This window comes from Emydura macquarii, unplaced genomic scaffold (genome assembly GCF_026122565.2).
Source record: "Emydura macquarii macquarii isolate MOO-44397 ecotype Brisbane River unplaced genomic scaffold, CSIRO-AGI_Emac_v2 contig_2205, whole genome shotgun sequence".
NCBI lineage: Eukaryota > Metazoa > Chordata > Testudines > Chelidae > Emydura > Emydura macquarii.
Window position 1 is genome coordinate 36,173,709 of NW_027132342.1, and position 24,926 is coordinate 36,198,634.

Below are 24,926 nucleotides of genomic sequence, written 5' to 3' on the forward strand. Positions count from 1 at the left end.
TGCAGACTAATTTGCCTGTTGCATGCTTTCAGGCCTCAGAGCCAAATATAAGTGTCAATTTTTTTCCATATTTTATGAAGTGCTATTATAATAAGAGAGATATACAAGCTTCTAACTTCTGTAAAATGTAACACTATTCCTATTCTGTGATGGCTTTTTGTTTCAGAATAATTCATAAAGAAAGGTTTTGGACAACACTTTCATGAGATTAGATTGTTAGAAACTGAATTTAAAGGATTGAATTTATAACAAAAAAAAATCTAACTTTTAAAAACAGTGGTAACATGCTAGTAACACACTGGAATCTATGCTGGCTTTGTATAGTGAAACTGCTGAACTTTGGTACTAACGGGGTAGGCTGAACGGAACAGTTTCCCCATTTTTATTACCTGACATAAGTAAGCCTCAGGCACATTATAAAAGGGTTTATTCCCAGTGCATTTTCTGAAGGGATTCGCTAAAACTGTAAGGTTCAAGTAGATCATAAAAGGTAAGACAGTAAAGCTAGCTAGCTAACATCTCAAATCATGAGCAACGTGACAAGCAACAACATATGTCAGAATAGATACTGGCTGCTCAGTCATGAAGCTGATATATAATATTTAACTACATATTTCTTTATCTTTTGCATACTACTCCATGGTCTGCCATAGCAAAACTTTCAGTCTTTAATGAGACAAAAAAGAATTTGGTTCTTAAACACAAAGGTAGAGCATTACCTTCAGGCATCTTATAAGTCAAGGATGAGATGACTTGCATCTCAGTTCATTTTATTTTTTTCCAAAGATACAAAATGAGAAGAGAAAATATACTTGAACTTCTAAAAGTGCTTCCTTAAATATGATTCAATTTACTGAAGCTTCCTAGAGAAATTGCTGGCAAATATTCTTGCCTGTTTCTAGAGAGACTGTTAGGCCCTGGGGGTATTAAAAACGTGCTGAGAATTACTCTTCACTTGTGGTGCAACAAAACAAAACAAAACAAAACCTTGCCTATTTACTATTCCCTACTGAATGCCACAGGTCTTCTAATGAACTAAGGGCTTATCTTCACAAAGTGCACTAGAAGGGTGTGATTTGTAAAGCATTCTAACATGTTGTGTTCTAGCTCCTGTAGTTCATGTAGCTCCTGCTGGCACATGCAAACTATGTATCTTTTATTGCTCACCAAAAAGGTCTACTCAGGGCAATTAGAGTGCAGCATGTTAGCACTTTACTTATCACATCACTCTTGTGTAGACAAGCCCTATGTAACTTTCAATACAGTAAGTGCAATGGTTAATAACAACAACAAAACCTGTCAGACTGTTTTATAACTGGCTTGTTTAAAACAGATTTTTTCCCCCAGTATCATTGTCCATTAAGGATTATTTATGGAATCAAATTCTTGATATTGTGAAGTTTTCTTAGAACATTGTCACATCATCACTTCCTACATGTTTAAAGACACTATTCCTGTATGTTCTATTGTAACTGGAATTACCATTTAAACGTTAATGGCATGTATTCTGAAATGTGTTTTATATTAGGGATGTTATCATGTATTGTTTGTGGGTTACACAAGAAAGAGAATCACAGCAGTATTGTCAATCTCAAGATTTTACTGAAAGTCTTACAATATCTGGATGTTTTTCTTAAAGTACCAGCTCTTAAAGTCACATGATTACACCAGAATCTCATCTTTCATTTAAAAAAAATAATCTAGCTGTCATGGTTGTAGAGAAAAGATTGAAAATGTGACCCAAAACCATCCCCACATTAAAAAACAAAAACAGAAGGCAATTAAAAGAGCCAATTTAAAATATATATATATCTCATCTACTCTAAAACCCACTATAGCCATTGGGGATATGTCTACACTAGACTTTTTTTTTTACTTTGAGTTAACTGATTGCCAGTTAACTCGAGGTAGTTAATGTACTTGTAAAGACCCACGTGGACAATCTCTAACTGCTTCTTCCAGGCAAAAAATGTTTGTTCTTAACCTAAGTTTTGTTCCAGAATACAAACATTGGGGATAACCACACTACAAATGTTTAGTACAGGTTTAGCTGCACCTGTGTCCTCTTTATGGTCTCTGAATGCACCCTCAGGTGCCAGGCCTCATAGCTTTACCTATCCTGAGATGGAATTTAGCAATTGTCCCACTCTTAGATTGGGCTATAGGCTGAAGCCACTATGTTTACCTTGTTAAAAAAAAAAAAAAAAACAACCCTGACTTCAGGTACCCAAGGTTCTTCCTTTGGGAGTCTGTGACCAGTGGTATATAGTGACCAGTCAGCCTTCTTAAAACAAAAGTATTGTTAATTTTAACAATATGAAAAAAGCATTAAAGAAAAAAGAAAAAGGATTTTAAAACAACAGTTTAAAGGCATGTCTACCTTACCTAGAGTCTTACCACCTTTTAATTGTGACCTTGGCAAGCTTAACTTCTTCAGACACCCCCAGTGTGTCCCTGTGTCTAAGTCTTGTTCCCTTAAACAACTGCTACCTCTCTTGATAGAAAGTACCATTTAACACTGCCAGAGTTCCTTTGATTTTTTATGTTTGCAGGCCTTTTCCTGTCCTGGCACTGTCTCTTAACAACTATCAAGTGTCTGCTGAGAAGTGACTATCTTGAACTACTCTTTTTCTTCCTGCCTGTTTTTTCCAGACATTCCTTCATCCAGTTAATCCAATATATTCGTACAATAAACAGCCTCATAATCAAGTAAACATCCAGTATTAATAAATTATTACAGAGCAGCTCCAGATCCACACATCAACTACCTTGAGTTAATTAGCAATCAACTTGAGGTTAAAAATAAGTCTAGTGTAGACTAACTTCAGTGGACTTTGAATTAAGTTCCAGTCCAGCAAAGCTCTTTAGCACACGTTTAACTTTAAGCATATATGAGTAATCCCACTGCAGTGTATGACAAAGTCCCTAAATATAACACTAATCTCAGGTCATATACAACTATTCACATGTTTAATAGGTAAGGAGTTGTTCCATGTTTTACTGTATTGGGGCCTTCGCTAGAATACATTTAAGCATGATCCTACTATCTATCGATCAATCTATTTACATATATCGAGTAGATATTTCCAATAAAAGACAACTTATTTCATGAAAAGGTCAATCATTTTATCTCAAAAAAGTGTGAAAAGGGTTGGAGTTTATTTTATCTAATACGTATTATGTTGATTTAAAAAAACCAATATATTCCATCTTTGCATAAGTGATGGATTTTTTCCCCCAGCCTTGTATATTCTAGGAAAAAATGTAGCTTTACATTTAATCTTCCATACAACATATTTCAGCTACGTTCTAATTATATATATTATATTCTTATTTCTGATTGGCTGGGGAAGATGAGATAAGAAACTCAGCAGTTGATGAGAGCACAAGTTAGCCAACTTGTGGAACAAAAGAGAACTCCAGGGAAAGTTAACAGGAAGAAGCTATTTTAAAAAAAAGAAAAAGCAGTTTCAATCCACTTGGAACCATCAACTTTTCAACAACTACCAGGAATCAGTTCATTGCCAGTTCTGATAACCAAATCTTTTTAATCATAGTTGATACCTATTCAAAGTCATTGGGAATTTTGCCTAAAGAAGGACTGGAGAATTTGGACTGGATATTTTATTTAAACTCACACCTTTTGTATTTAGCAAATGTGAATTGTAATATTGGTGATGTTAATATTTAGATATTTTTATGTTGTTTGCCTCAAATAAAAAAAATAATTAAGTACTCTACCAAATCTAGAACTGACCTCAGATTACATTGAGCTTGAAATAAATATGCTCGAATTGTAAATTCTTTATTGCAGGAACTGATATTTTGTGTTGAGTTTGTAGAGCTTGTAGCACAATGGGACCCTGGTCCATGACTGTGGCTCCTAGATGATACCACAGTAATAAAAAAACCCTAATCTACAGCAAGGCTGGATAGGGTTCACCCATGAGACAAGCAAGAGAGGTACAAGTGCTAGTAACAGTTTTACTTGGTAATGTAAGCTTAATATTAAAAAAATAAAACTTTGAATCCTCAGCCGAATATATTTTATTTACTTAAGGTATGTCTAAAATTCCAAATTTTTATTTATTTATATATATATATATCTAATAAAATAAAAAGCTGATGAAATCAGCCTTTCAGATAGCTTTTCACAACTACATTTTACACAATCTTTTCCAGACTTTGGGTTAGATATTTGAACACATCTATGGTTTCCAGGCAAAGAAGAAAAAAATCTTAAATTGTTGCTCTCTCTTTTCCAATTAAGTGATCTTGTAAACATTTGACTGAGCTGAAAGGCACTCTACTGAAGCCTCTTAAGGAACATTTCATGTCATATGCAGTTTGTGTTTTAGGAGATGCAGAAATTCATTCAAGTTTGTAAAACCAAAGCATCATGCATGCAAATCAATGGTTGAACACCAAGTGAAATATATTTCAGATACAAATAAGAATGATGACAAAACTATTCACTAGCACACTGTTAGGTACAAATATTAGATTTTAAAGTATGAATGCATTACTTTAAAGTGCTTTTTCAACCTTACTAATACAGGTTTTTTAAGTGACCTGTAGATAATAAATATATATTAGTTGGTCAATACCCAATGAAATCAATTAAGTTTATTTCACAGAAAAGTAGAATTTGTGCATCTTTCTAAACTCCTCTTTATTAGTCAATAACATCTGGCTTTGCATTTCCTGCTTGAAGGTGGGGTGAGGCAAACATTGACAGAGCCTTGATCACCATTTAGATATCAGGTACCCTGATATTTATGGCAACTGATGCTGAAATTGATTAACCAGAATTTCCCCTACCTCCTATCAGATCCTCAGTACTTTTCAAGGCAAAACAGCAAGTTCTATGAATCAGAGAAAAATGTCCCTCAAGTACATTTGTGTTATACAAATCCAGAGTCAGTATTGGACTTGCAAATGAAGAAAAAATTCTACAGTGCAGTATTTGCATATCTGTTTATATTGTACAATATGTCCCTATGAAACGTTTCAAGCATTAAAAAATTCCTTAAAGAAGTTCTCTTAGTAAACAAAAGGCAATACCTCTGGAGTCTGATTCATTAATTTATTTTAGGGAAGGAAAGAGGAAGAATGTTTGAACTGATAGATATTTACATGGTCACCATCACTACAGAATCACAAAGTAACATAAGTATCAGTAAGACTTTCTAAAGCAGACTTAGCATCTTCTAGCACAACTAGTTCTTAGGTGGTAAAGTTACACATTTAAGGCCTGAATCAGTGCCTACTGAAGTCAATAGGAAACTTTCCATGTACTTCAATGGACCAGGCCCTTAGACAGCCAAAGTAAGTTTTTCCTTACCTATAGCAAGACTATCATAATGCTTTAATCCCATTGTACTTCAGCTTCTGCCACACATGAATGAAAATTGCCTTTGAGTGGAGCTTGTGCAAGGCCTGACCTTCAGAAGGTATGTGCTAGCACATAAGGAAAATTTGCCTTTTTTAAAGGTGTTTCAAGTTGGATACTCAAAATCACTAGTCTCATCAATAACAGTAATTTAGCATGCAGGCCTGCTATTTACCAATAAGAAATTGAGAAAGAGAATAATTCTTCTGAGCCTTTTTTTACAGGGCATCTACCTCCTATACTTGCCTGGAATGTGCAGGGAGGTCAATCTATTATGTTAACATTGATTAGTTCTCACCTTGCTCAACTTTTCTGAAACTATAGCAGTACAAGCAACAAGCTGCTCACTGCAGAGGCTTCTTGGATTATTTTGTGTAATTCCTTCACTGGCAGAAAGAAAGAAAAGAAAGAAAGAAAGAAAGAAAGAAAATCCTAGTAGCACACTAACCACATCTCTAGTTTGGGCAAATGACCCAAGGATATCTATTGAAAAAGCTATGAAGCATAACCTAAATGGAAAGGAATGATATATCACTACCTCCTATGATGTAGGGAAACTGGAATATAATGTGTCCACTTGTTGGCAGAAAAAGTAAACCCCTCACTCTCCTGCTTCTGGAGGGAAACATTACAACATGCTTAGGGGAAGGGGAATCCAGCGGTGCCTATTTAGTTTTACTAAAAGCAGAATAGAGAAATCATTTTGACCACCACAAAAAAGTGGATACGTATGGAAGGCTCACTGATGTCACCAAGTGACTTGAATGACTGCTTTCCTTGTAGGTTTACTGCTCATCATGGTAGGAAGTGGTAATCCTTTAATTCTCTTAAATTTCTTACAAATCACCTTTCAAGGAACAGGAAATGCAATTCTGAAGCACTCTTTTCTTTGGGCTCTTTAATACTGGATACCGATAAAATGACCTTAATCATTGGGAAATGTTGAGATCATGGGAGTAATGACAATATTTTCCATTTGGGACTTCTACTTTCTTTTGCAGCTATTTGCTGTGATAGCCATCTGAACCTATACATTTACAGATATTATTTTTAGCACTGTTGTAATATGGCAGAGCAAATGTATCTTTAATTCAGGAATGTATGTTTCTAAACACAAACATCTGGGCAAATAGATTCTAAGACCAAAGACCCTCAGTCACAGTCTTACACGCAATAACAAATATAACTCATGTTTTTTTCCCCAGTTTTAAGAAGAATAAACATATTTCTGAAATGTTTGCAGATAATCCTCAAGGAAACAATGTTAGAGTGTTCAATAGGAGTTAAACTAATAGGGGTCTATAGACATTTAAAAGGCATTTATAACCAACAGAATGTCATAGAGAATGATGTTCTCTCCATAGGCTCTTTGAAATGTCTCATAGAATTCTACACAAGGATATAGTTTATATTAATCTCTATCGTATTCTTTCATAAACAAAGATCTCGATAATGTGTGACCTGAGATTATCTTTAGCCAGAAAAACTACTTTGTGTCTCTGACTAAAATGACTAGCGATAGATGAAGGTTTTTGTTGCTTAAAGAATTAAGTCCACATACTGTAATGGCAATATCTTTAAGGTCTAATTCTGCAAGATGTTTTGTGTGGGTGAACCTCTTTGCTTGAACACTGACCTACTGACTTTAAGGGGATCTGTGTAGGTGTAAGGATCCATATGCACACAGCACCTTTCAGGATCAGGGTCTTACAATACAGGTTCAGTGCTTATCTACATTCTACAGTCACACTTTCAACATATAACCTCCTAGTGGGAATACAGTAGCAGCACTAAAAAATTCACTGTCTGAATCACAATAAAGAACACAGGGTCAACAATGTGGTACATAATCACCTTGTCTACTGTATTAATGACAGTTATTTTTTGATTATGTACATGGCACCTTTTGAGCCTTCCAGGATGTTAAATGTGTTTTGTCTATTTGGTTTGTAATCAAATTTGATTACTGCACCTCTATTCATTTCAGTGGAGGGGCAGGGAGGAAATCTGAGAGGGGAAAGGGTGGGAGCAGAGAAAACGAAGAAAAATGAAATATTCAATCTGGCTAGACATAATCTAGCCAGAGGCATAAACAATGATGGAATAAAACTGAAGCTGCACAAAAATGTAAGATTTGTTTATGTCTTTTGCAAGGATTAACCAGCACTTTTGTGGCCAAGCATGCTGAGTTTTTCTTTTCAGATCACAACTCCTCACCCCTTAGCATTTTTGATAGAAGTCCCTCACCAAATTTACAACCATTTAAATATTCTTTCTGACATTTCCTCCAATATGATGCTACATTTATAAACATTTCAGACATTTCAGTGGCAACACAATGAACAGAAATTGTCCACTAAGAAACCAAGTCCTGGAGCAAACTCAAAATGCCAGGTCACAGTTGTGTGGTGGCATGAACATATTTGGAAATAATAATTAATTCACCCTCTATAAAAAGCTGGTCAATGTCTCTGGATTTTTGTATTCCTTATCAGCTGAATCCTGGAGCAGTTTTATGAAACTGAACTACTCCAAAGCCTTTTAGATGGAAATAAAAGCCCATAAATGAAAATGTTTGCTAAGAGATGGGCTCTTGAAGCAGTCGGAAAAGACTAGCATGTCCAGCACCTAGGGCTTCCTTTGATGGCAGAGGCCTGCAGCTGAACAGATTGGGCTATATGTATCCCAGTCCTTGCATGCATAGGCACCATCTGGAAGGAAACAGCTCAATCATGAAAGCATAAATTTGAGCTCCCTGACCAAAAAAATTAACAATATCTGCCTATTTCATTGTGCCTGTTTTAAGGCTCAATGAAGATGCAGTATTGTATTTATCTTTCAAAACCCTTTCTTTTAACTTTAACAGCACCATTTTTTTTGGAAAAAAGAACAAGTAATTATGTCACGTCTGTTCCTAAGTCAATGCTGATTCTGCAATAGGAGGCATCATGGAAGAAGCAGACATATGGTCCAGCAAGATTCACAGATGACTTTTATAAGCTGATTTACAGAGGTTGATAGGCCCCACTTAATGTTAATCTACAGACTGTGACAAATTTCAGGCCAGATCAATTGCTCCCAGAATTAAACTCAAGGGAGAAATTGCTGGGGAAGGAAATATCATTTGAGATCTTTTCAATGGTCCATATTGTTCCATAGGGTCAGGATTTTGCTTCCTGGAAAAAAAGGCTGTAGGCCTCACCAACAAACCATACAAGTACTATGGGATCTATGTGAGGCTAAAGCCCCCTTCACAGAAGCTCTGTGCCTTTGCACTTGCTGTGCCTCCCACAATAAATCCATTGGCTCTGTAGCATGGTTCTTTTGAAGTTGTGCTATCATGGACTCCCTCTGACTTCAGCAGACCCTTGAAGATAGATAAACATAGAAAAAAAGCACAGCCCCTGATTATATTATTTTTCCAGGTATCCTCCATTGGGCCAAAGGAGGACAATTATGTGTCTTCCAGTAAACATTTCTTCCTCAACATTGACTGAGGACACAAGGTACACCTTCCTCCACAGGCTCTAGAGAAGGTAGAAAAGCAGGGTTTCAGAGGCAGCACAGGTGGAGATCAATGCACGGAAGACACCCTTGGGTCCACAATTTTCATAAAGAATGATCTGAGATTTCATTATTTAAATTAAATACTCAGACCAAAAAAAGAGAACATAAGAGAACATAAGCTAAACTTTTCAAGATTGTGTTTTACTGTATTTTTACAGGTGATAAGGATTAAAAAAAAAGAAAAGAAACTATTTCCCTTTAGTAAAAGGTCCTTTAAATCCCCTTCTCAATATTTCAACTAGTGTTTGGGCTCAGGTTTTTAAAATAATTTTTTTCTTCTGTCAGTGACAACAACTTCTGCATTATTTATACTATGGTCAAAGTATAATTGGCCTCTTTCAGATGGGTGCCTATCAAAATACAGAGGGGAAAGTAGGAGGGGGAGAGAAACCAGACGAATGAGAATTTCCATACTTATAGAGAAACTAGTTGTGCTGTGACAGCATGACTGATTTTCAGACCCACTATTTTACATTTATATGTAGTTGATTTCTAGCTTATAAAGGTTAATTTAACTACCAAAACATCACATTTAGCTTTTAGTTTGAAGGAGGATGGAAATAAGTGAGAATTTTTAGTGGCAAATGATATCAACAAGGACCACCATTTTGCTGTGATCTGATTTTTCACATGCTGTATTGAATTTCTCTTCCTAGACTGTTCTAATTTAACACTACACTTCAGACCTGATGTGAAAATATACTTTCTGCAATATACAATACTGTGAAACAACAGCCAGTCTCAGATTAAAAAAAAAAAAAAAAAAAAAAACTTTATAAGCCTAAAATATACATAATATCTTATTCTCCATGTTGCCAGCTTCTCTTTTATCTTTATATAGCGGAGTTCTTTTCCTCTGCATATTTTCCAGCACTGCATTGAAAACGTGTTTTCACACCCTGAGGCTTTAACATCACAGACTGTTCCCATTTAAAGAACTGTGATGCCATGACTTTGAGGGGGTCACAAGCTACCCAGATCTTCTGAAAAAGTTTCTACAGACAAATAACACAAAATACCTTGAATGGTTTTTATAATACAGCTCAAAAAACATAACTGCTTTGTCACAACTTAGACCAGCATTGTAGACTGCAGGGAGAAGGAGAAGTCGTGGTTCCATCCTCATCATTCTCACCCACTGAGGTATTTCTGGCACTACTGTTGGAGCTGAACTCCTTGGTTCCTTCAACATGACAAGCCTGATCCAAAGCTTAATGAAGAGCGTGGGAGTTTTTCTATGGATTTCAATGTGCATTGGAGAACTCCTAAGGAATCACAGTTTTTGATAGCTCTTGTGCAAGAGCAACAAGACTGGGGAAGGCTCCTTTTCACCCTTTCCCTATTGAACACTTGCAGACTGGCAGACAAAATCTAGTCTTTTGTCTTTAACTATTGCCCCATCACCTTGAAGACATAAATAAAACTTTTTTTCCCCAAAGCAGTGTGATAGGTCTTCATTTAAAGTTTTACTGACTCTTAACTTTACAACTTTCTAAGCAGCAAATTGTAAAGTTTTAATTACCATTCAAAATCCTGCTCAAGGATAGAAAGTTTGTTCTTTCCTGACAGGTCTGCAGGGATTTGGCAAACACACACATCAGTTCCTTCATAATAAGGCAAAACTGCACACGCACTCTGAGCTCTGAATAATGTGGTTTATTTTTAACTAGCTACTCCCTTACCTTGTCAAGGTATTTCAATGAAATCATCTGCCAGTGGTGGGGGTATGTATGACCTTTAAGGAAATAAAATCATCTAAACTCCAGCAAAGTAAATACATATATAATTGCTTTTATTTTAACCCAATTTTTAGCTTGACACCTCAATTATTAAAAAACAAACAAACACAACACAAAATAAAACCCACCTAATTATATAGCACGTGGTGGATTTGAAAGAAAAAAAAATTGTTTAGTTTGAAACGCTCAGTAGCATTGTATGAGCTAGCTTTATAGCCGGGGGCCTTATTCTCCTTCCCTCAGTGGTGCTGGGGTCAAGATCATGAACTAGGCCTCACGAGACCAAGGTTTAACTCTGCCACACATCTAGAGTGACCTTGGATAAATCACTTTAACTCTCTGTGCCTCTGTTCCCCACCTGTAAAAGGGGGTTTATACATCCCTACTTCAACAGGTTGTTTGTGAGGTTAAATTTATTAATGTGCTATGATGTCAGATATTGATTTTATGGAGGCCACAGTATAAGTGGCTACTGAGATAGACAGGTGTGTTGGCAGCATGTGCAGTAAGAGGACAAAAAGTGCGACAGCCCTGATGACAGTTAGGGACTACTCTAATCTATGCCAGAAAACAGCCTTCAATGGACCCTCAGCCAGTAGAGGATAGGCAGAGCAGAGAGTCCTGCTATGCCCCTGACATGTCCCCTCCCTCTCCACCACCAGAGATAGTAGGGGCTGCCAAAGCAGGAGCCACCTCATCAGCTTGACACCAGGTAAATTCCCTGCTAGCTATTTACAGACAAAATCCAGCCCCTTTGTGTTGCCTATAGTGGAAAGGAGCAGATCTCAGTTGAGAATCTGGCCCTGTCTATACTAGTTATCTTAAATAAACAAACAGTTCATTGGGTTTACACTGGAAACTGGCAAAGCAATATACTGGGAAACTGGCATAATGGGAAACTTGTGCTGCTTAGCCTAGAACATGGATTTATTGGTTATACTAGGAATCTGGTATTCTGGGAACCAAACAGAACTAGTTTCTAATTATAGTTAGTTAGTTAATCTAATGATAGTTAATAAATCCAGGATCCCAATTTCCCAGTATATCTCTTCCTCATCATAACGTGTATTATTACCAGTACTAGTATATCTAACCAATAATAGTATAACAAATAGAGACCATTCACTAGTTTTCAGGCACAATCACTATCCATAATATAACAGAGATCTCTCATGATGGAGAGGTTGATATAGTTACAGCAATCTACTGTTTAAAGTGTTTATTGATCTGCAGTTGCCATAAATGACAGCACCCTTACAGCACTTAGGTATATTAATATTTGTATTGTGGCTACAGGTAGAATCCCCAATCAGGGATTGTGCTAGGCATTATACGAACACATAATTAAAATCATGGTCCTGTTTTAAAAGGTTTACAATCTGAGTAAACACTGCCTCTTCCTGATATGGGAATATTTCTATTTTCTGAAACTGCTACCACTGATTGTAACTCACATTACAAACTCACATAGTTTTAATATGAAGACGGGGCAATTTGAATACCACCCTCTTCTACTTTTCCTTTTTGTGCAAAAGGGGAGAAATTTACCCACTATATATTATAATTTTTGTCAAACAACAAGGAGTGCATTTGTTGAGTCCTTGAAAGCAGGACAAGAGATGGGATATAAAGAAAAGTAATATCCGGTTCAGGCTTTTAGACCCGTGTTGTCTAAATCATGATTGACACTGGATGATTTGTTTTGTACAACTTTCTTCATAATTCACATGGCTTATTCACTGATGCTTTGAAATCTAAATTAAAATTTACAAGATGGAATTAAACTTCTCCTATGAAAGGAAATTACATTTTATAGAACTATGCTTTTTTTAAAAAAAAAAAAAAAAAAAGAAAGAAAGAAAGATGTGACTTAAATGCACAAAAGCAAAGACATTCAGACCTGAGTGTGCCATAAAGCATCAAGTTCTGCACAAACGCAATGCAATATGGGACAGCAGCCTGTTTTCTAACCAGAAACCTTCCATCAGTGAAGGCTTCCATTTCAGGGCTGCCTGTATGTGCTACAGGACAGTTGTCACTTTACCTGTACTGGGAAGCAGTTCGCTTGCTGCTATTGCTGGCAGCTTGCACTTATTCTAGATACATTTGCCAGGCTTCTGGCTGGCACTCTGGTGAATTTGTTGATTCCATTTGTTAGCCCTGTTGAAGCGATATTTTCACTTTGGCAGGTAGTGTTATGGTATATATCATATTTACGCCAACAGCACAGGCACAGATTTTTGTATCTTTGTATCTATCCTTGAATACTGTACTCACTTTCGCCCTCCTTATACATCCATATAGGCATGGACAGACCATAGACCATTATGTTTAAGCCCCATTATCATTTCAGATAGTACAAAGAAAAGTGAGCAGTCAGATCACATATGCAATAGCCACATGAAGACGCAAAAGGGTGATCCGACTGAAGATGGAACAACAGTTTTAAATTAAAATGCCTTTGCCTTAAAATGGCTCAAATCTGACCCTTAAGGATATTTCAATGGAAAGGTTTTAGTTGTGTTATAACTTTAAAATTACTGACACCATAGCTGTCCCAGACATTGTATTGAGAATTTGAGCAGCACAATTACCATTAAGCCTGCTTAAAGCAACTTCATTTAAGCAGCCCTAGTAGTATCGTGTGTGTAACTAGGGCAGGACTGGACAAAAGCCAACATTTTGCATGGCTACTTGTATCTAGGTGCTTATATTGCCACATCATTGTAGCATCTGAGCAATTCATCATTTCATCCTCAGAATAACCTGTGAGTTGGGTGACCAGATAGCAAGTGTGAAAAATCGGGACAGGAGGTGGGGGAAAATAGATGTCTATATAAGACAAAGCCCTGAATATTGGGACTGTCCCTATAAAATTAGGGCATCTGGTCACATTACTGAAGGTAGGAAATGTTTGGCCTAGCAGAGGGAATATATGTGCACAATCTTTTACACTATCCTACAAAATATAACGCTACCTTCAACAAGGCTCACTACTTTTTGCATACTCGTATCGAGACCTTTCTTCTACACTTGTGCAGCGGCAACAGATGTTCCTAACTCTACAATCCTTCTCCTGCTTGAAAAACTACAAAGCTAATACACTTCGAATTGTATATAAAGGTGTTCTTCGGAGGAGATGGCTTCAGTTCATCTCAGGAAGGTGTCTACTGTAGTGAAACTGCTGCGTGGGAGGAAGAACACCAGAGGGTATGGGAGTAAGTGGAGTCAATTTACAACAAAGAATTTGCCCTTGTATCTCTGAAATTAGCCCTTAAGACTGCTGAACTGTTTTATGTCTTTTTAAAAACCAAAAAATTATTTAAATAAAAAGCATTGCTTAGAGCCAAATTTCAACCCAATAAAAATGCAAATTGATTAGTTATACGCTTCTCAAAACTCATATTGATATTAAAAAAAAGGGAATTCCAGTAGAGCCTTAACTAGAGGGGCACTGTCGTGTTTCATTATGCTAGTACTGATTATCTTTCATCTCGCCAAGATGTGATACATGCATTTTAGAATCCAATTGACAGAAAAAGAGGTCCACAAGTTAGTCAGAAAGGCAGAAATAAATTTTGGCTTTAGGGATATGTTTGAATCCTTCAAGAACAGTCAGAGTAGACAGTCTCAATTATTCCTCAAGGAATCTGATTCACCACCTCTAGTAAACAATTGGTTGTTTATTGCTTTGAAAGCCAGATGACATCATTTGGGTAAATGGTGATCAATTTAAAACTCCAACTTCTTGTAGCTGCCTGAGCTAGAAATATTTAGTGTCACTATTCTCATAGATACTGCTGATTTTCATAGTGGGCTTTATGCCTTATTTGCCTTTAAAAGTACAAGATTTCTGTTCATATTTATAAAGAATAAATTAATTTTCATGTGTAAACAGCTCACAGTTATCTTAATTAATGTAGAAGTGGTAAAACTAACTTTGAAGATCACGTATTAAAATAAATCTAAGTCATTGTCAATGTCAGTAAAAATGGATATAAGTTTTGAAAATAACAAATGCAACAGTGCATAGAGTTAGATTAGATGCCTTGAAGCTTATTTTGTCCCAGCTTATTTTTCCTGAAGTACTTCTGTTTTAGCGTTATCCAAGCATGTTTAAATGGTACTAAATTTTAATACACATTAATATAAAAAAACCACATTCCAATCCCATTTTGCAAGTATTTATAAAAATAAAAGCAATACACAACATCAGATTACTCAAAGTTTTAAGTAATTCTAGTACTGTATATCATGAAGATATATTTGGCCTCTGCCAAGGTCACTTGGACATTTTTCCCTTGTGTGTCTGTATTAACCATCAGATACTCAGAAAGATCAAATTGAGGAATAAATTCATGATGTGTTCTGATTATTATTAAACGGGAAGCAACTATGATAATATGCAGTGCAGAAGAATAAAAAGGTGATCAATTTGCAGATTTATATCAAAAGCAATAGCTTTAGTGCTGTGCTTACCAAATGTTTTAATAATTAAAAACTTTAACCCTTAAAATAGAAACACCATATTTTAATTTCAGGGACCAGGAAGTCTAGAGAATTGATCTTGCTCCACCACACCCCAATAAGCATCTTTCCTTCAAACTTGCCTGAGTCACCTAATTTCCCATCTTCTACAACTCAGTGAGACATCCAAAGAGAAGAGCCCTTTGAACCATACCCTTTTCTTGTCAATTCACCAAAGCTGTTCACTGAAAATGAAGAGCACTCACTTATTAACAGTGGCAACAGTTTACATACACCAATCTGTGGTGGGGTGTATGCAAATATCATTTCCTAGCACAGAGGATATGGGAGGTGATACACACAAAATAACGTTAGCCTTGAGCAAGGTAACAATAAAATTCCCTCTGGTTCAGAGGTCTAGCACAATGCCATCCACGTAACACAAGACCACCATTGAGTTTGTACAGAAGAGGACCCTTGATGTAGCAGCTATTCTGTGGTGAGTCTGTATGCTAAAGAAGCCTTTCAAAGCCAGGCATGAAGAGTGGTGCTGGATGTTAGCATTTTACAGACTTACAAGATCCACCCACTGTGCAGATTCAGTGGCCTTAAAATCTTGCAGAATAATACAGGCTAAAGAACCACCTGTAGATTTATTTGGATTATCAAAAACACTTTGATAAAGTCCCTCACTAAAGGCTATAAAAAAAATCTTTAGAGAGAAAGAGACGTGATGCTGTCATGGACTGGAAACAAGATAAGAGATAGAAAGAGTAAAAATAAAGGGTTAATTCCTTTAGGATCAAAACTGATTCACACAGAATTTAATCTAACTTCTACCTGAAAAAGTGGGGCTAAGGAACATTGAGAAAGCAAAATACCTGTATGGCCTAATATTATATAGGAACACTAGAAGGACCTAACAAAGAGCCCTATCATGCCATCACTTTTTAAGCAGAATTTTCATTAATAAAATATTATTAGAGTCACCAAGAGACTTCCATATAAGGATAGTTATAGGGCTTTATCCAAATCCCACAGAAGTCAATAGGAAGACTTACAAGGGGCTTTAAATCAGGTCCCTAAGATTAGGGCTGTTACTTTAGGGATGAGAAAAATAAGAGGTGACTTCATATATATGTAAATAAAACAGTGAATGGTGTAGAGAAGGTCAAAGATATGTTCCCCATATTATAAGAATAAGGAATATACTCACCAATTTAACGGATAGCAACTGATTTAAAACAGATCAAAGGAAAATACTTTACTTTTTTACATAATCTGTGGAACGCACTGCCACAAGATATCAGTGAGGCTAAGGGGTTCACAGATTCATAGATTTTAAGGCCAGAAAGGACCATTATGATCACCTACTTTGAGTTCTTGCATATTCAGGCCAAAGAACCTCACCTAGTAATTTCTGCATAAAGCCCATAACTGCTGTTTATAGCTATAGCTACTATTTTAAAAAGACATTAAGTCTTGTTTTAAAGACCTTAAATGACCAAGAATCCCTAGGTAAGTTATTACAGTGGTTAATTATTCTCAGTATTAAAAAATTATGCCTTATTTCTAGCTGCCCATTATGTGGGTGTACATCTTTCTTTGGTACTGATACTGTCAGAGAGAGGGTAGTGAACAGGATAGACCATTAGTCTGACCTACATTTCTAATGGGTAGTGGTGACATTTCAACCCAAAGGGTGCAGAATCCAACACAGAGTGGCAGGGTGCCATCTCACAGCATACGCTCCTGGGGTAGGTGTGGCCCTACAGGTATGCCACCTCAATTCCCTTTTGCTTCTCCCCAATAACTTGTTCATAGCCTTAAGTACTTAGAGTAATATTCCCCATCCTATGATCCAATTTATTAAGTTTTTATAAAAAATAGTCTCCTTTGGCCCCTGAGGTGCAAACCCTTTCTCCTTGTCCAGGATTCCACAGTTCTCCTCCATGGGGCTAAGCAATGGCTCAAGCCAGTTTTCCCTGCCCTCCAGTAGCCAGGTACCAAACCTGCTGCGCAGAGCCTCCCTTCCTTCTCTCCTCTTGGCTCTCCAGTGACCTCTGTTTTTATATCTATCCCAGAAGGCTTGATTTTAGCCACATGACTTGCTTTGCTTATTTTTTTACACCTGGGGAGATGAGCTAAGTGTGTCACAAAGTGCATCACAGGTTAGGGCTGGACCCATCACCCCTTAAAGGGTCAGTCCCCATATCACAAGGATGAGGTGCTCTGCCGCAAACGTATGTCTTGGATCCAGATTCGAAAGTGGTAGATTTTGCCTCCCTAGGTCCCCCACACTACGTCGGTGACTTGAATTTCACCCTCAATACAGTAAAAAAAATTTTAGACAAAAAGTATCAAACAGAATAGGTAAGCAGCATTATAACCGACACTGTTAAATCACCAGTGAGCAGACAAAACAAATCTTCAGTTCTACTATTTACGCGCTATAACAAAAGTGACACTCAAACCACCAGAATAAAATTGTGCTTATCCATATAGCTTGGAGAGTCATTGGAAATTTTACCCTTAAAATGATTAAGTAATCCAAATTATTTTAAAATCACAGTTAACGAAAAGATTTTCTATTAATGTACAATCAACAACTGCTGAATGTTAAGACAATTATTTTAACTAATAGCTAATTTTGCTTTTTAAAAAAAATATATACAGCTTTTATGTCTTCAAAGGACTACATAAATATCAGTTGTTTAACTATTTTATTACATTGTATAACAATTATTCCAGATTTAATTATTCCCCACAATGCTGTTAACAAGTGCGGCTGAAAGAGAAAGTGACATCTTAAATTAGCAAATGTTTGAGAATCTAAAAGAGGTCAGCCCCACTCCCCAGAGATTAGAAAAAAAAAGACATATTCAATGCATTCAGTTTTGGGGGAGTTCCCAAAGACAAATAAAAACAAAGTATGAAAATACTAAATTCTTTGGTATGGATTTTTAATAAACCAATAGACTGAAAATCCATAAAACTGATGATAGCCTACTCATTAAATCCCTTAAATAAATACTAACTTAATATAAAAAACATTTTGATTGCATCTACTAACAACAGTATTAGAAAACAGTTTTATCGCAGCCGGTCTCATACTTTTAGTCATAAGTCTTGCATACAAAAATATGTTCTTTTTTAGAATAAAAATGTCTAATTGTAGATTTCCATATTGTTTGACTGGGCAAATTTTTCACGTATTGTTTATATAAACAGTCTCTCCTCAAATCCACATAAATCCTGAGTAAAGAGAAAGATTTAGAGACAGCATATTAGTCTGGTCTCTAGCTGTTCTTAGTCTTTCATCCAAAGAACCACTAAAAGCCCTATCCAGATGTCCTCTTTTTAATGCTGAATTCTCTACTGCTCTATCTGTTATTTTTTGTAAAAGATACAATATTATTTCCAGCATTTTGTAATCCCTCCCTTGGATTGGAGTGCATCACGAATAAGTAAAGCCTATTGTAGCAAAAAGGACTTTCATACATAACGATTCAGAAAATATTTGTTAACATAATGATTTGTTTATTCAGTTTGGCAAATGCTTTTATTTTAACCTGAAGTATCTTTTGTAAATGTCACTGGTAAATACAAATTCATAGTTGGCTAACAAGCTTCCCTTATGTGTATTTCTAATTAAGCTCTTCCAAGATACAGAATAATGTTTAAAACAAACATATCCTGTCGAGGATCAAAGTAACCCAAAGTGGTCAGATATTTTTCTTTGTAAAATTGCACATGAAGATGCACTGCACTAGCAGATCTGAGAAGAACATGGAATCTATAAGTAATGATGCCTCCATGTTTTTATTTGAGAACATTGAGGAATCTTTGCTTGCCCTTTACAATATTATTGTGAATTTTGGTCTCTCTCACACAGCAGGTAATGTCATAAGGATCCACTGTAATTGTTACTTTGATCTTATTTACCACTAACATTCTATATACCAGGATCTCCTAAACTGTAACATCCTATTTATTGTTGCATAGACAAGATACAGCATGACAAATAAAAGCTTCCATTTCATTTGAAGCACCACCAATTACCTCTGAGTTCCAGAAGGGTGAGTGGCTCTAAAAACTTGTGTTAAGACCCTGCACTATATTATATTTGATTTATCAAAAGATCATGAAAAAACTGAGTTCATGCTTATGGCCTCTATGGTAACTGGACAAATAATTTTTTTCCAGGTATCTGAAAGATAGTACCTTTTCTTCTCTTACATCCTTAAAACTATCAAACCAATCTTAGCTATTGGGTGCTTTCTAGATATTTGATTTACATTAAGAATAAGGTGTGAAAAAGTTTTATATTATAAACCAAATATTATTCCAATTCCATAATCATGATACCTTGGCATGATGGATTGCTAGTCTGATCTCATATGGAGATTCCTATATTCCATTTACCCTATACTTATACGTTGTAAACAACTATTTTAAAACTTATTAGGTGTAGAAAGAAACCAGGCTAATGCTTAAAATTCCAGTATAAATACCTTAAAATGGATTTAGCATCTTTTGTATCAAACATTAATAGGCTCACTTAGGCGCTCTTAATGTGGAGGAAAATTGGGTTTATATGAAATGGCTACACTAGAACATTTCATGCTTTTGCAAGTGCAGTAGTGCGATAATTTCCTACAGCATGTCATTATCCTCTGCCCTGTGGTTCTTTTTAAAATTATCTCTTCTCACTTAAGCTGTCTGCACTATGTTTTTAAGCTATATACTTTTCAATTTATTAACAGCATGTATTCAAATTTTGAGCAACTATATCACAATGCAAGTAATATATCATATTGAGGTATATTCCCTTTGGACACTACTAACTGAACTGCAACTGCAAAAACTTGGAGAAAAAAATCTCACAGACATAAAACCAGGTCAAGTTTTATTTCTCCCCCCCCCAATAAAGTTAAGAGAATGCCTTTCCAACCATATGAGGAAGAAATACAAGGAATTTCCTTATACTTTTCCCATCTGTCCATTTTGCCATGACTAATGCTTATTAATTCTTACATGCATACAGTACACTAAAGGCAATTTAATTTATTGCTCATTTGTCATTGTAGCCAAAAGCTGCCATTTCTTAATAAAGCAGGAAAGTTATAAGTATTGTATTTTTAAATACTGGTATGAGATCACCCCTAAAGTAATTACATTCATATAATTCTGGACACCACTCTACAGGGGAGAAAAAGTCTTCTCTTAAGTCTACAACTGCTTGTAGCGTCTGGTTTTGAAGAAGAAATAACTCTTACAGATAAAAAAGTGCTTTTTAAAATGCATACAAAAGATGAACATGAAACATGGATGGCAAAGTACGATATCTATTCAGAGGATCAATATATAGTTGACAGAATGAGAGTCTGGTTGCAGGCGACAACACATTAGTGTCTAAAATTACTGTATTGACCTTTGTATGGAAAAACAGAATTTGAAAGACAAGGAAATACTTTTGAAATACAGCATTTTACACTAAATGTACAAAGTCATAGTCATCTAAGCACAGAGATCCTTCTTCTTCACTAGCAAATAGATATTAAGTAAGGAAAATAAGACTTGACATGCCCCCTGACAATCAAAGGAAAAGATTTATTTGGATGCTAACATCTGTCTGCAGATTGTGGCCAAGTGCTTTTCTGTGCTCATTTAGGACTCCACTTGGAAAGCTTTCCAGTCACATTTACCTAGAGATTTCTCTCTACCACTTCCCAGCTGACAGAAATCACTCAGCTGGGTCTGATGAATAATGGTAAAAGGCAGCTTGTATCGGTGATGATTGAATTACACATTGTTAAAACTGCCATAAAGGCTCATTTCAATGAGTATTTAATTTACTCACTCTACTCGGGGCTAGAAGCTTGTAGTTGTTTGAGATCTTTATTTTACAAGACTTAAAACAAAAAAGAATGATTTCCTGTGAAAAATTATTAGACATTATTACCACTTTTTGATTATACTCCCTAAACTTTTTGTAAGTGGCAGGTGCCTAAGACAACATACATTTAACTTTTCAGCACACTTTTGAATCCATATTAGCGCCCCTGGGTCCACATTATATAGACTGTAATATATTAGAAACCAAGGCAAAGGATTAGTATAAAACGGAGGAAGGAGAGAGCAGAAAGATGCAAGTCTAAAGGTAGAAAGATGTAATTATATGAAAAATCTAAAGAAAAATCAATTATCAGCTTTTCTAAAAAGAAAAGGGAAGCAGGTGTCATGGCAATTAATTAAGATTTTTTAAAAAAAAACCCCACAACTTCAATACAAAGAGGATTAAACTAGTCCTCTACCATCAGAAAAGCAGGTCCTCTAGGGAACAGTGCTTTGAGAACACCACCACTGTTCCAAACAACAAGTCTTAATAAGAACACTATCTCTTCAAAGATTGCAAGTAAATCTTGGAAACGAATCCTTCTGTATTTGGTCACCTGAGGTTGCAAGTTGTTGATATTGAAACTCCTTTTCAGTGTCAAATAATCATGCAAGGGGGGGTAGGAGAAGGAAAGGGAAATCAGGTGGCGGACACTTAAAATCAACAATGAAATGTATTTATTTCCATCTGAACAAGTCAAATGAAAGGCAGATCCACTCGGAAGACGAATAATGTCAAGCCGCTTTCCCTCTCCGACAGAAGGAGCTCGAGGATTTGATTGTCACCGCTTGCAAGCAGTTTGATTGTTTTAGGTTCAGTTTTTTACCTCCAGTTTCCTTTAGTGGATAGCCTGAAGAATCCCTCCCCTCCGCCCCCACCTCCCCTCCGGCCCACCTCCACCTATTTCGTCCCATGCCACCTTCCAGATGACTGGAAAGCAGCCTTCTCCGAGAAGGGAGAAACACTTGGTGGGTGAGGTTTGCCAGAATTCAACCCAGCGTTCAAATCAGGAGACACCGGACAAACTGTTTTCCAGCATCTGTAACAGGAACATGTGCGCTCACATCGCCGCCCGCACAATAGACCACCTGGGTCTCCCTCCCTCTCTCTCTGGGCATCTCTTGATTCTCCCCCTCCCGCCCGGGTAAACACAAAATCCAAGTCACTGCAAGACAGAAAACGTTGCCGACAGATCCAGTTGCAGCAGAAGCACAGACACCACTGCCTTACCTGGTAACCAGGGCAGGAGGAGTCTGTTTGTCCTTCAGTGCTCTCGCCTCCTTGTCTAGTAGGATTCACACACGCTCTCTATGCCTCTCATGGGAGGAGACTGCAATACAAAAGGTGTGTTTGTGTGTGTGTGTGTGTGTGGCAGGCCTCCCACATACACCAGCAGGTTTCTATAGCCCCCTGCTCCCAGTGGGCTCGCTTTGTGTTGGGTGTCAAGTTTCAGCCGCCGCCGCTGGCTGGGCGGAGGAGGAGGAGAGATCCTGGGGGCTGTGCAGATTGTAGAGCATCACCACACTGCAGCTTCTCCAGGAATCCCTCCAGTGAAAGGCGGCCCATCATCTCCCAGCTCTGGCTGCCTGATTGGCCGCGAGGCGGGGATGCTGCCTCCAGTAGCCAATCAGGCTGCGCTAATAATAGGTGGCCCTGCTCAGCCGGCATCGCCCATCCCAGGGATCTGTTAGTCTCTATCCCCCCAGCGGGCAAGGGGGCTGGGAGGGAGTTCCCTGCGAATGACAATCAAGGACATCACATCAGTCCTCTGGACTGGCAAAGTGAATGACCCCCGAGCAGTGCTGCAAGCTGTGCGATGGAAATAGAGGCGGCGGTGTGACCTGATTCGCCTCCCACCCTCCGGGACCTCAGGCAATTTATAGTATGGCATTTACCGACCACAAAGAGAGGCACAGTGAGAGAGAAGCCGCGGGTGGGGGATGGGGCAGAGAGGTGAGCAGCAACCGCAGGCACTAATAAAAGTGAAAGAGCAAGATTCGGAACCAAAAACAGAACCGAGCAGGCGCCTGTTGTTGCTTCCCAGATGCAAAACGAGCTGGTGAACTTGTTCATTTCTCTGACCCCTTTTTAATACTTTTTTTTTCTTTTTTTTCTAAATTGCCTTCTGGATGTGCGCTTTACAGCCCTACAGCTGTGCGGAGTTCGTGTGCAGTAAAATCTAATCAATGGCTGCAAACAAAATTCGCCATAATTGGGTTCTTTGGTTTTTCACAGAGCAGAATTTATTGGTATTTTCAGGTAAGGAAATATAGCAGCTAACTTAATTCCCCAGATCCGTCCACTCTGAACAGGAGCTTTGATTAACATTGGTCTGCAAAATGTAACTGTAACACAAATTCAATTAACAGAAGCACATTTCTTCAACTTTTAATTAGATCTGTCCTCTTTGTCTAATGTGTAATATAACATAAAGAGCTACTCGGGAGTTCCAAAGGGAAAATGGAGGCAGATCTACATGTAAATTTAGCTGTTAAAATATAAATAATGGATAAAAATGAATAAGGTTCTTTCCTGCCTAAATTACATTATTACTGCATGTAAATCACAGGGTGTCAAGGTTTCTCAGTATTGCCAACTGGAAAATGTTATTTCATTAGCAAAATTCTATAAATAGTAATGTTGCATTAATATAACACCTTTCCTTTTCATTGGTCAAAGGTACCACTTCAGTTGCAAAGGTGAATCCTCAGCCACACTTTATACACCACAGTTTAGCCAGTACAGGCTATAACAAGATTGCAATTATTCTATAAAAGCTTTAATAAATGGCAATGTATTTCATAACTATTTGCCTGTTTTTATTTAGTGTGTATTAACATAGAAGGTGTAAATTCTGGCATCTAGCTTTGGGAGAAGAGGAAAGGATGAGGAGGCACACATCAGCAGTAGTGGAGGAGGGCATGATGATACTGGAAGTCATTATCATAATCATGATACGGGAAGTCATAGTCATAACAGATGTCCTGAGAAGTACAATGAGCAATGAGTCTTACTACATCTTCAGCAAAAAGTTTAGTCTGCTCTCCCCACACCCAACGCTTCCCTAGTGATGTTTGCCAGTGGAGAACTATGGCCCTGCCCCTGTTTAGTTCAAATACACATCCTTTGGTTCTATCACTGCTAGACAGCTTCCCCTTGTACTCCCCAGTTCTAGCAGCTGAAGTGTGGCTGGTTCTTGTACAGGTGTGTTAGACCGTGATGAGGGGGTCACAGGGAGAGGCTATTTGCACCCCTGAGGAACAGCCATAATTTAGCCCAAGAGGTCTAACTACAGTCTTGGGGAAATGTGGCATTTGACAAATTTCAGACCCAAAATGACACCTACTTCCAGAGTGTCCATAAAAACTGTTATTCTGTCTCCAGATCCAAAGACCCCACCCGCTGCTTTCTATACATCGTTTACTTGATGAGTTAAAATAAAGCTGACTATCTCAGTGCCAATAATTTTACAGACTCAAAGCTGCATCCTTGGCACACCCACACATTTCATTGTCCTACACAGGACTCCCTCCAATTTTTCCACATCCTGCCTGTGTTGGGGGCCCCAAAACTGGACACAGTACTCCAAATGTGACCTCACCAATGTCAAATAGAGGGGAATAATCACTTCCCTCGATCTGCTGGCAATGCTCCTACTAATGCAGCCCAATATGCTGTTAGCCTTCTTGGCAACAAGGGCACACTGTTGACTCATATCCAGCTTCTTGTCCAATGTAACCCTGAGGTCCTTTTCTGCAGAACTGCTGCCTAGCCAGTCCGTCCCTAGTCTGTAGCAGTGCATGGGCATCTTCCGTCCTAAATGTAGGACTCTGTACTTGTCCCTGTTGAATCCCATCAATTT

The 24,926-nt window shown here is 37.4% G+C and overlaps 1 protein-coding gene across 2 annotated transcripts in view; it reads right to left on the reverse strand.

Annotated features, from left to right (window-relative positions):
• The window catches only part of SYT1 (synaptotagmin 1), a 583,887-nt gene that overhangs the window by 433,472 nt on the left and 125,489 nt on the right, over positions 1–24,926 (reverse strand). Inside the window, exon 3 of one of the 2 annotated variants that reach the window (XM_067559902.1) lies at positions 22,295–22,394. The gene's annotated coding sequence lies outside the window, so the exon portion shown is untranslated. Of the gene's footprint in view, positions 1–22,294; positions 22,921–24,926 lie in introns of those variants that run through there. The other variant, XM_067559903.1, reaches the window with a different exon arrangement.